General features: G+C 48.0%; 1 protein-coding gene across 2 annotated transcripts in view; it reads right to left on the reverse strand.

Annotated features, from left to right (window-relative positions):
* The window catches only part of FBXL16 (F-box and leucine rich repeat protein 16), a 198,848-nt gene that overhangs the window by 74,428 nt on the left and 112,240 nt on the right, over window positions 1–12,180 (reverse strand). For both annotated transcript variants that reach the window (XM_019539858.1, XM_019539860.1), the window contains one exon: window positions 2,919–3,035. The gene's annotated coding sequence lies outside the window, so the exon portion shown is untranslated. The remainder of the gene's footprint in view (window positions 1–2,918; window positions 3,036–12,180) is intronic.

A 12,180-nucleotide genomic window follows, 5' to 3' on the forward strand; every position in this document is an offset into this window, starting at 1 on the left:
CGCTTTGAGGCAGGATTCTTACAGGCTAAGAATAGCAGGGAAACACGGTCAGGACTCTGATCAAAAAGGAAATAGAAGGGGATGGCAGCTGGAGGGGTGGAACTGGCAGTGGTATGGGCAGAAGACTGGTTTTGTCTTCACTTGCTGATACTTCACTTGCTTGCTCCACCCTCATGGCCAGCAAATACAGGTTTGGTAAAAACAAATGTGTTTATAAAACCAGAAATCAACAGAACATATTTCCACATGTTTTTAATTGCACCATTAAAACTGTGCTTATAATACATGATCCATGTGGTACTAGTGCTTGCACCAGGAGCCCACTGTGCTAGGCACTGTGCACAGGCAGTTGTAATGACAACAGTGACAAGGATGATGCTGATGATCAATTCATGCTCCCAACTAAACACTGCTTCACTGGGGACTGTAAAATGTAGACAAGTGAAGCTGACTTCCTTGATCCAAGATTGTTCTTGCACCTTTTGAAGTCAATTGCAAAGCTCTTACTGTAGGATGGAGTAAAAGGCTTACTGCATGATACGGCCCATCAAATCTCCAGCAGGTGTAAACTGGTATCACTTCACTGACTTCTACACTGATTGAGGAATATGACTTGCAGCATGGAAAATGCTGTTTACTCAAACACAAAGCCTGTGTCCCACCAACCAGACTGGTCTGATATCAGATTAAAGAAAACAACAAACCTAGGAGCAGATCCACAGAGCCCGATTCTCCATGGATCTGCTTTTGGCAGCCATTCCCAACCAAGCAAAGCCAGTATACTGCAAAATGTTGTTATTCTGAATGACATCTGTCTCTGCCAATGCTCCTACTCATAACTTGTACATAAATTCTGACCTGCAGTACCCCTATTGTCCCTTCTCCTGAGTTCCCCACAAACAGTCCTGCCTTCAGTGCTGTTAATTCCAGTCCTAAGTGTTTCCTGTGCTTTTTGTCCAGCTGTGTGCTGCACAGAAATGGTATCAGCAACAAACTCCCTTGCAACCAACCTGGTCCCAAGTTGCTGTTCTGGGTCTATGAAATGAAGAGCAAATTGTTAGATCATCTGCAAATCGTATCCTTCCAGCTTTTATTTCTTTGAACAGCCTGGTTGTTAACCTTTAAAACTATATTCTACACTGTCAGATTTGTCACAGCTTTTAAAATCTGCATTGGCCAGATACATTATCATCACAATGTTACAGACAATGGCCTGACATTAGTTGTGGGTGGGGGCTGATTGTTGAAATGTAGTGACCAAGGTAAGCTTCTTCCAACTGGTTCATGGGAGAAAGTCATCAAGTCCTTGAGAAACTCAAATTCAAACAAATAAAATATGGGAAGAAAGGGAATTTTTAAAAAAATATCCACCATGTATTCAGCATGTTTGAATTTTAACCAGGTTTAACCAAAGCTAGGAAATTCAAAGTGAAAGATGGGGGTATTTTTTTAAATAAAGCAATGTTAAAAAAAAACCTGTTAAGCCAGGGGTTCTTAACCTTTTTTGACTCAAGACACTCCTTGTTAGACCCAGGGCACTTCTCAGAAAATGCAAGCTCTTAGCTTTCACTCATTTCTTGTCTGAGGAAAAATAAGAGAGCAATTCTTCTGTTGCAAATAACTCAGAAAGCCCACATCAGGTAAGAATGGTTTTGACACCACGGACTCCTACTTTAAATCTCTGGGTTTATTTGGGAATTATGTGTAGGTGTTCACACACTTAACAGTGTTTATGTTGAGCAACATCCCATGGCACCCTTAAAAGAATATTGTGGCACCCTAGTTGAGAATCACTGTAGTAGACAGTTGTAACTTAGGCAGCAGTTCTTAACTCCAAAAGATACTCAGATATTATGGTGACAAGTGACATCAGAAGATGAACAACATGCTGGATTTGATTCTTCTTTCACATCAGGTTCACATGGCTATAACTCACTTGGGGGCCGCCTATGTGAGCAGAGAATCAGCTGTAGTCATGATTTGCCCTGGTAGAAATTGTTCAGTTGGTAGAAATTACTGTTCCCCTGAAGGTTGGTGGCTCCAACGCAGGACTCCAGAGGTCTAGAAAACTGGCCATTCTAGATAAACTGGCTTGGGAGCCAAATCTGCCAAGGTTTCTAGGCACTTAAATGCAGCATCCAGAGGAAACTACAGCCTGGTGCCTAGCTCCCCCTGGATTTCACTGGGACTTCACTGCCTAAACTAATAAGGCACTTCTGAAATAAACCCCTAGAGCCTATCACATCTTTATGTACCTAAATACCTTTGAAAACTGGCCCATTATCCACATAGCAGTGAGCCCTGCCTGGGCTCTGGGTCTCTGCAGAATCACTCTGGGCTTACGATACTTTAGTCAACTTCATGTTTTCAGCTGATAAATTCAAATCATCATATATATGGTCCGATGTGTATTCAAGGGCCACGTTCCAAGGGGTTGCATGGGTCAGGAAATGATGTCCAATCCCTTAGAAAGGGCCTGATTCTTCTCTTATATGCAATGATGTAAATCAGAAGTAACTTCCTTGAGAGCTGCATGAGTGTAGAGCTGTAGAGAGAGCAGATTCAGGTCATAATTTAACTCCCTGAGACCAGCTTGCATGTATTCTGTCAACTGTGAGATGAGACCCAGCTGCTCTAGGTAACCTATCAATGGCCAATTCTCCTATGCTGCAGTTTCACCCTGATGTAATGCCACTGAGGGTTCAGGGTCTCCTGATTTACACTGGGGGACGTGGAAGAAGAAATCCCAAAGAAGCTTGAAGTTGAAGTGGCCCATATGCTACATGAAGGTATCTCTTCTGGTTCTTGGCTACACCACTTTCACAAGTCCTACTTTTTGCCCTTCCAGCTGAGCAGACATAAGCAAGTCTATGGGAATCTAGCCCCAGGAGGATGGGATCCAACTCTGATGTTCTTACCTGTCACCTCCAACTTTGATCCTGAAGCTCCTCCATAGAGACCAACAGCTCCATGGGTTCCATCTCATCCACCCCACTTTTCCACTGCTGAGCCTAGAGGGGATGATGGCAACAGGTCTGCAAGTAAAAGGGGTAGAAGAGTTAAGAAGCAGAAGAAAACAGGGCCACATCAATGCTCCAATCGTGATCTTTCCCAGCAACCCTCCCTCCACTGCCTGCCATGAGCCCACCTCAGCATAGTGGTTCCTTCGCCGCTGTTTTTATAGCAATGTGATACTCTAAGGGCTGCATGCGGCATGCAAGGTGAACAAACAGAAGGAAATGTCACATTTTCATGTGAAAGGCTGCATGTTCTGAGGTCCCCACAACAAAAGAGCAAGGAGTGCATTATCTCAAGCTTCAGGCAGGGGAATATGGGAGTTCAGGTTGTTTTTAAAAGGGGCATGGCTGCATCTTACTACTGATACCTCATGGGGTCCCTCTGAACAAGGTTGGTAATTGCAGAGAAATGGGCTGGAGCTGCAGAAATTACACTAATGTTTCATATATCCCCGCATTCTTTGAAGCCCATCTTGTGGGCCAATCCTGGAGCCAGTAGAAGTTTGCCAGAGTCAAACTGGAAGAGAATAGGGAGGGGGAATTAGCATCCTCTTTCAACTCAGCACAGCTCCAGGCACAAGAACAGTCATTGCATTGGTGGAGTACAGCCCACCAAGAAGTGAAGACATTACACTGCCCCTCCACTCACCCAAGCCACCTCACTTCCCTGAGCTGGGCCAATATTATATAGTGCCACACCATGCCTGTTGTACATGCTGCAGCCTCTAAGCCTCCAGGGCAGCCCTTAGCAGCCCCTAGCAGATGCTGCAAGACTGGGTCCTAGCAGTGGAAAGCCCACACAGCATTCACTGCAGCTGTCTGGACTGTGCAGCTAATGCCCTGCCCCCAGGCTGGGTAGCATACAGGTTGCTGCCTCCTGAAAAGACAAGCCAGAGTCCCAGCCAAACACTCAATCCAATTAAGTCAAGCAGGCCAGGCAGCTGGCATTTTTTTAATTAAGGAAATGTGCTTGATGGAATGTTCAGCCTATCAGGCTTCACATTATGTACCACCCTTGTGTGCCATGCAGCACACAGCACACAACACCCCCCTAGCAGCATTCTCAGCACAGCCCAGCCCAGACTTCTCCACTTCCTCAAGAAAAGGCTTCCTTCCACCACTGGGGGCCTGTCCTGCCCCCGCATTACACCACAGGGGCCCAGCACTTCCCAGGTATCAGACCCACACTCCAGCTACTCAGGCAGCCTGTTGCTGACACTGGCCAGCACCAGCTACTTCAGATAAGAGGTACCAGAAACCCTTCCAGCAGGAGGAGCTGTTCCCAAAAACTTCCTCCAGACCCCTGAGAGCAAGAGACTGGCACCCTGCCTGAAGCAAGGGATGCTGTGTGTCTCTAAACGCTCCATCCATCCCTATAGGTCCACCCTTGTACACTGAGGGGAAACACGATGAATAAGGCCGTAGATCTGTGTTATGCAGAGGCCAGATCCTGAGGTCCCAATGCAGTCAAACCTCTTTGGACCTCTCCTTTGGATCCCAGGATCAGGCCCTTTGGGATGACTGAGGGACCAGACTCTGATGACACACAAATCAATGTTCAAAGCTGCCTTGCTGGCCTCAGTGACATGAAACAAGCTTGGTTGTGGGGTGGCTGAAAGCGTGTGCATCTTGCTGCTTCTGATCTATGCCTCAGAGACTGAGACCTGTGTGCTCAGTCAAGTCACAAACGGCAGGATTTCTTCAGTTGGCTCCTTTTTGAATGGCTACTGGAGTTATTAATCCCTTCCTCCCTCCATTCCTACTCCAGAAGACTGTTTATGTTGCCTGTGTAGCTGCCTGTCATATACTGGGGAAAATGGAGAGGAACTTCCATCCCCGGGATGCTACTGTCAAGGAAGGAGAACAGCAGACTGACCCCAAAGCTGGGGTGTCTCCCTTCCTCTCCCGCCTCATGCCTGCAGGCAGCAGGACTTTGCCTGGCCATGAGGAGTGATTCCAGCTGTTCTGGCCATCACATATGGTTCCTGTGACCTCTCTAGTTCTTTCTACTCTGTTTGGCCTGGGGTGTAACAGAATCTATGGCCAACCTCCCGCAGGCACCATCTGGCCTTTGAGGATGTCTTTTACTAATCACCTGGTTTCATTTACCTAAGCAGCAAGACCCTTTTCCCACATCATAATGTATCTCAGGAACAAAGGCCCCTGATGGAAAGGGACCTGCATCTTGAATGATGGGGGCCCCTCAGCTCCACCCAGGCAGGCCCCAGTGTATGGTGTACCTCAGCCTCAGCCTCAGCTAGGATCTCAAACTCTACCAACATTGCATCCCCTTGAAATAGGGATCCCCATTTCATGGGAGAAAAGATCCTGGAGTTCCTCCTGATTTATACCAGGGTGAGTGCAAGGGGAGTCAGGCCCCACGAACCAGGACGTTCTTGACTTAAGTAAGCATCAACATGAAATGCACAAGGCTGAAATAATTAAGGCCATGTGAAATCAGCTATTCAGTGGTGGAATCAAACCCAAATGCCAGCTTAGAGGGTCTGCTGAGCACCATCCTATCAAAAGAAGCTATGGCACCATGCCGGAGAAAATATTGTAGCATTTGTTGTAACTTTCCTCTTAAATTGATTTTGTGATTAAGATCAAAATGCATGGGGCACAGCAGCTATTAGATGGCGCATCTCTCCCAAGGAGATGATTATTATAACAAATGCTAACTTGGAAATACATTATCTCCCACTTTAAAGGGTGCAATTTCATTCTGAGTGCTCTCTGACTAAAATACATACTGACGCGTGCTATGAATATGTAACGTTAGTCATGAGATGGAGTAGAAAAATAACAGGGGCCATGTTGTGTCCCCTTCGCTCTTTGATGCAGGGGCTGCAGAAAAGGGAGGGAAAACTGCCTCTTCAGCTCAAGTTCTGGCCAAGAGAGGGGGAAGCAAGAGAGGATGGCTGAGCTCAGAACAGTAACCAGACTCTCCCTCTAACTAACACAAGTCCCAGCCTTAGTACTCACATTTCATGATGCACGAATTGCATGGGAGACAAAAGAGGCGCTCCTAAATTTTTCAGTAAAAATCTCCAGCAGTTGGCTTTGCTACCTCAGGACTGTGGTCAATTCTCCAGTATTTGGAGTCCTTCAATCAAGACTGGATTTTTCTTAAACAAGCAAAAGAATGCAGGACTGGAAGAGGCCTCCTAGGTCACTGAGCTTGTCCCCTGCAGTCACAGATAATCATTGCTTAAGTAATTCTCACAATCACAACTTCAAACCCTCACATAAAGCTGCAAGATACAAAATCAGAAATTGTGCCCCAGACTACAGAGAAATCAAACCCCTCACAGTCCATACTAATCCCACCTGCAGGAAAAATTCCTTCCTGACCCCATGAGACAATTGGTACAACCCTGCAAGGTAGAGCAAGACCCTCTAGCCAAGAAACTCTGGGTTTTCAAAGTAGAGGCAGGGGCATCAACCTACTGCATTTGTTGCCTGCCTGGACACTGCACTGGGCTGTATATCCAGAAGGCAACATTAAAGAAGCATAATGGTCTAAGAGATCTGTAGATCCCCTTCCCTCCCCAGATCCAGTCCAGTCCTCTTTAGCTGTGCCTACGCTGCAGTGGCAGAGGGCTCAGTCCAGCTACCAAGGCAAAGAGCTTTGCCTACCCCTTCTTACTCCAGGTATGTCAGTTCAAAAGAGGGGTGCTGAGGATACCCTTAGGGGCATACCTGGCACTGCACTCAAGACCAAGACCTGAGTTTCCAGCCAGCTTAAGAATGGGGTGTTGGGCATATCCAATGCATCCTCACCACCTTTCTGGGCTTTATGTGCACACAGCAGAGGCCTATTGCCCTGGCAGCATGATGTAGGCTTGCCTCCATGCTACCTCCTTGAGCTTGGAGTTTTGTAATGGGGTGAGATGCTGATTTCACCCATCCAAAGGAGGACGGTCTGCTGGGGAGATCTTTGTGCTTCAGATCCCTACCTGTAAAACAGGGAAAACAGCACTTCCCTCCCTTCCAGAGTGTTGAGAGGATAAACACAGCAAAGCTGTTGAGGTGTTGGGACATTACAGTAGTGTTTACATAAGTGTTTCCAGTAGAGTTTACAAAAGTCCATAAGACACTGGTATACGGGAGGGTTACGACAGTAATCTTGGAACTGGTATCTGAAAACCTGGGGCAATGTAACTGATCTGTACAATCTCTCTAGGGATCTCAAAACATTTGCTTGGAGCAACCACCCCCACACAGTGGCGTAGGAAGCAGTGGTATATTCTGTCTAGCTTTTGTCTTCTTGTGGGTTCCTCTCTCTGGGAGGGAGTGATCTGGCCAGGGTTTGCAATGTTAATTCAGAGAGATGTATGCAGTCCATGGAGTTGCTGTGCAGTGATTCATTCTGGAAGCATCCCAGCACCATCTTTAGCATAGATACCAGCCTTAGCATTCACATTTCACTATGGGAAAATTAAACAAGAGACAAAAAAAGCTCCCCTTCATTTTTCAGTAAAAATCTCCATGCAGATGCCTTCAGAGGAACTCAACAGCCTCTCTGCTAGGGCATTCCTTTGTAGGGATCAGAAAACACCTGTACAGTTACTGCAAAAGTCACTGTTGTACATAGCTGAAGGACCAGGCACTGCAGAACACTGATAAACATCCCCAAGAGCACTTTAGCCGAAAATTATAGGAATAATCAATTGGGAGGAAAAAATTAGGTGGAAAAGCATGAATGAAAATTGGGAGTTCTTTAAGAGATAATTAAATGATTCCATTATCAAGAAAAAGGACAAGGCTGATTCAGTAGTGAAGTGAAAGTAAGAATTAGGTTAAAATTGATATAAGAGGAATAGATAGCTACAGTTTTTCATTCGTATTGATGAAATGCTGAAAAGTGAGAAGGAAAATGGAAGATGTAGGAGTAAAATCCATAGCTGACAGGACTAAGGACAATAAAAACAAGGGGGTTTTAAAGGATATTAAGAACAAAAGAAATCCTAGCAGGGGTATACTCCTATTACTAGGGTGAGATAGTAAAATGTTAATGACACAGAACAGGCAGAGGTATTCAAGAACTATTTTCATCCTGCATTTGGAAAGAAGCAGAATGATGTGGTTATATCATATGAAAAAGATCTTCCCAATGCATCTGTAACTGAGGAGAAATATAGAAAACAACTACTAGACATAAAAAAAATTAAATTAAAGGCCTAGATAAAATGGACCCAAGAGGAGCTGGTTTAGGAGATCTCTGCTATTCAATAAATCATGGAATAGCAAGAAAACTACAGAAAAATTGAGTGCTAATGTTGTATCAATATTCAGACACGGTGAGTAGGATAACTCAAATAACCATAGGCCAATCAACCTGACACTAATCCTGGAGGGGGCCGCAGGAAGACAAGGAGACACCACCCAAGCAAGACAGGTGACAAATGCAAGGAGTGCCCAGGTAAGAAACAGGGGTCCAGACAGTCTCCCAAATCAGGGGGTGGCACATGCAGCTATGCAAGGCCTTAAATGCCTATATATCAATGTTTGTAGTATGGGGAACAAACAGGAGGAGCTCGCCCTCAGAATAGCTGGTTCAAACCCAGACATAATAGGGCTTACAGAAACGTGGTAGGATTCATCCCACGACTGGGCAGTTAGCATTAGAGGCCATAGGCTTTACAGGCAGGATAGAGAAGGACGGAAAGATGGGGGTGTGGTGCTGTATATCAAGGAGCAATATGCAATCCCCTCTGAGGACGGGACTCCCTCCTCAGAGGAACAGAGGGACCCATTCGCCGCATGGACCCCAATGTGAGAGAAGTGTACTGTCTCCCAGGAGCCAAGATTGGGGACATCACAGGGAAGATCACTGACCTCGTCTGGCCTTCTGACTACTATCCTATGGTCCTTATCCATGAGGGAAACAATGATGCGGCCCGGAGTAGTCCGGACCAGATCATGGATGACTACAGGGCTCTGGAGGCCAAGCTTAGAGAGTTGGGGGCCCAGGTGGTCTTTTCGTCCCTCCTCCCAGTTGGTGGAGGCCGTCAGTGGCAGAGCGCCTGCATCCATGAGGTGAACCGGCACCTCCGGAGTTGGTGTCATCATGCTAGATTTGGCTTCCTAGACCATGACCCGCACTTCAGAGCAGAGGGCGTCCTGGGGCATGATGGTCTCCATCTCTCCCCCAAAGGTAAGAGTTTGTTTTCTTACAGGCTAGTTGACCTCCTCCAGCAGGCTTTAAACTAAGTTCATTGGGGGATGGGGATCCACAGAAGCAAGAGAAAACTCAACCAGGTGTAGGACCTGCCTAGGTAAGAGCTCAGGGATATACCAAGGGACCAGTTGTCTCTCAGGTAGGGGGGGTGCCCAGGGCTCCCTTGGGGGGATTAAGGTGTCTCTTCACTAATGCAAGAAGCATGGGGAACAAGCAGGAGGAGCTTGCTCTCCTGCTTGTAAGTAGTAAAATCGACCTGGTTGGCCTTGTGGAGACATGGTGGGATGAAACATTTGACTGGGCATTAGACATAGAGGGCTATAGGTTGTTCAGAAGAGATAGGAAGGGGAAAAATTTGTGGGGGGGGTCCACTCTATGTTAGAGAACAGTATACCAGTTCCACCTTCCAAATGGGACCAGAGGAAGGCTTAAGTGAGACCCTCTGGGTCAAACTTCAAGGAGGGCAGGGGGAGAGGGATCTGGTGGTAGGGGTTTACTACAGGCCACCACATCAGGAGGAAGAGCTGGATCTGGAATTCTCCAGGCAGCCAGGGGAGGCCGTGTGTGCAAAGGATGTTGTGGTCATGGGTTATATGAATTACCCTGACATTAACTGGGAGGAGCAGTCGGTCAGGTCTAGCCACTCACAAAGGTTCCTGACGTGCATACAGGACCTACACCTCATGCAGGAGGTACTCGTCCCCAAGCGCCATACTGGATCTGGTGTTAGCCTCTGGGGATGACCTGGTGTGGGATGTTCTAGTACAAGGGAGGCTAGGGGACAGTGATCATGAAATGATCCAGTTTGCTATTCAGAGAAAGGTGGGGAGGGTAATTAGCACAGCGCAAATGTTTGACTTTTTAGGAAAGCCAACTTCAATGTGCTCAGGGCAGTAGTCAGGGAGGCACTCGGAGCCCAGGTGGCAGCTAGTATGGCGGTCCAGGAAAGGTGGTCCTTCCTCAAGGAGGCTATCCTTGGGGCACAGCAGGATGCAATTCCTCTGTGCAGGAAGGCGGGAAAAAGGTCCAAGAAACCTTCATGGCTGAGTGCGGATATCCAGGCTGGCCTGAGGGCAAAGAAAAAACCATACTGGCAGTGGAAGCAGGGGGTAGGGACAAAGGAGGAGTATACCTCCCTGACCTGAGCTTGTAGGGATTTGGTGAGAAAGGCTAAAGCAGCACCGGAGCTTAGATTAATTTCTGCAATTATGGATAACAAAAAGTCCTTCTTCATGTATATAGGTAGCAAGAAGAAGTCTCGGGGTAACACTGGACCCCTACGAAACAGGGCAGGGCAGGGCAGGGCAGGGCAGGGCAGGGCAGGGCAGTCGGTGACAGACGCGCGAGAGAAGGCAGAACTCTTCAACAAGTTCTTTGCCTCTGTGTTCCTTTCTGCTGACAATGGGGTGCTCTCAGGTGATAGCGTAGAGAGGCCCAGGAAGGATGCGAGTCCCCTAACTGTTAGTTCAGACCTAGCTAAGGATTACCTGGAGGGCTTAGATGTGTCCAAGTCGGCGGGCCCGGATGACCTTCATCCACAGGTGCTGAGGGAATTGGCTGGTGTCATTGCGGAGCCATTGGCACGGCTGTTCGAGGACTTCTGGTGCTCGGGCCAAGTCCCTGAGGACTGGAAAAGGACCAATGTGGTCCCTATTTTCAAGAAGGGGAGGAAGGAAGAGCCTGGCAACTACAGGCCAGGTAGCCTCACTTCTATCCTGGGGAAGGTCTTTGAAAAAATTATCAAGGGCCACATTTGCGAGAGCCCTGCAGGGGAAGTGATGTTGAGGGGTAACCAACATGGGTTCATGCCAGGCCGATCCTGCCTGACTAACTTGGTCCCTTTCTATGACCAGGTAACAAAGAGCTTAGGTGTGAAGGAGGAAGTCGATGTCATCTTCTTGGACTTCCAGAAGACCTTTGACACAGTGTCCCACCCAATTCTGGTGGGCAAGCTGAGGGACTGTGGCATTGACAAATGCACAGTCACATGGGTGGCAAACTGGCTCCAAGGGCACACCCAGAGGGTGGGGGTGGACAGGTCGATGTCGACCTGGGAGGGTGTGAGCAGCAGAGTCCCCCAGGGCTCGGTCCTTGGGCCGGTGCTGTTCAACATATTCATTAGCGACCTGGACAAGGTTGTGGAGAGCACCCTGTTCAAGTTTGCTGATGACACCAACCTGTGGGGTAAAGTGAATACATCAGCGGGCAGGGGCCACATCTGGATAGGTTAGAGAAGTGGGCGGATCTGAACAGGGTGCGGTTCAACAAGGACAAGTGCAGGGTGCTGCACCTGGGGAGGGGGAACCAGCATTATGGTTATAGGTTAGGGGCTGTCCCTCTCGGCAGCACAGAGGCAGAGAGGGATCCTGGAGTCATGATTGACTCCAGGATGAAAATGAGTCGCCAATGCAACGAAGCAATAGGCAGAGCCAACCACACCCTGTCCTGCATCAACAGGGGCATCACTAACAGGTCCAGAGAGGGTTTTCTCCCCCTGTATGCGGCACAGGTCAGGCCACAGCTGGAGTACTGTGTCCCGTTCTGGGTGCCGCTCTTCAAGAAGGACATGGAGAACCTGGAGAGGGTCCAGAGGAGGCCACTCATATGGTCAGGGGCCTCTGTGGCCAGCCCTATGAGAAGAGGCTGAGGGACCTGAATCTTTTCAGTCTCCGCAAGAAGAGACTGAGGGAGGATCTTCTGGCTGCCTACAACGTTATCAGGGGCCACCAGCAAGGACTCGGGGAAAGTCTGTTTGCCAGGGCCCCCCCTGGAGTCACCAGGAACACTGACCACAAGCTGAGGGAAGATAGGTTTAGGTTAGATATTAGGAAGAACTACTTCACCGTAAGGGTGGCCAGAGCCTGGAATAGGCTTCCCAGAGAGGTGGTCCTCTCACCTTCCCTGGAGGTCTTCAAGAGGAGACTGGATAGGCACCTGGCTGGGGTTTTATGACCCCTCCCACCCCCAGTGCTCCTTCCT

This window comes from Crocodylus porosus, unplaced genomic scaffold (assembly GCF_001723895.1).
Source record: "Crocodylus porosus isolate Cpor-Errol unplaced genomic scaffold, CroPor_comp1, whole genome shotgun sequence".
Classification (NCBI taxonomy): Eukaryota; Metazoa; Chordata; order Crocodylia; family Crocodylidae; genus Crocodylus; species Crocodylus porosus.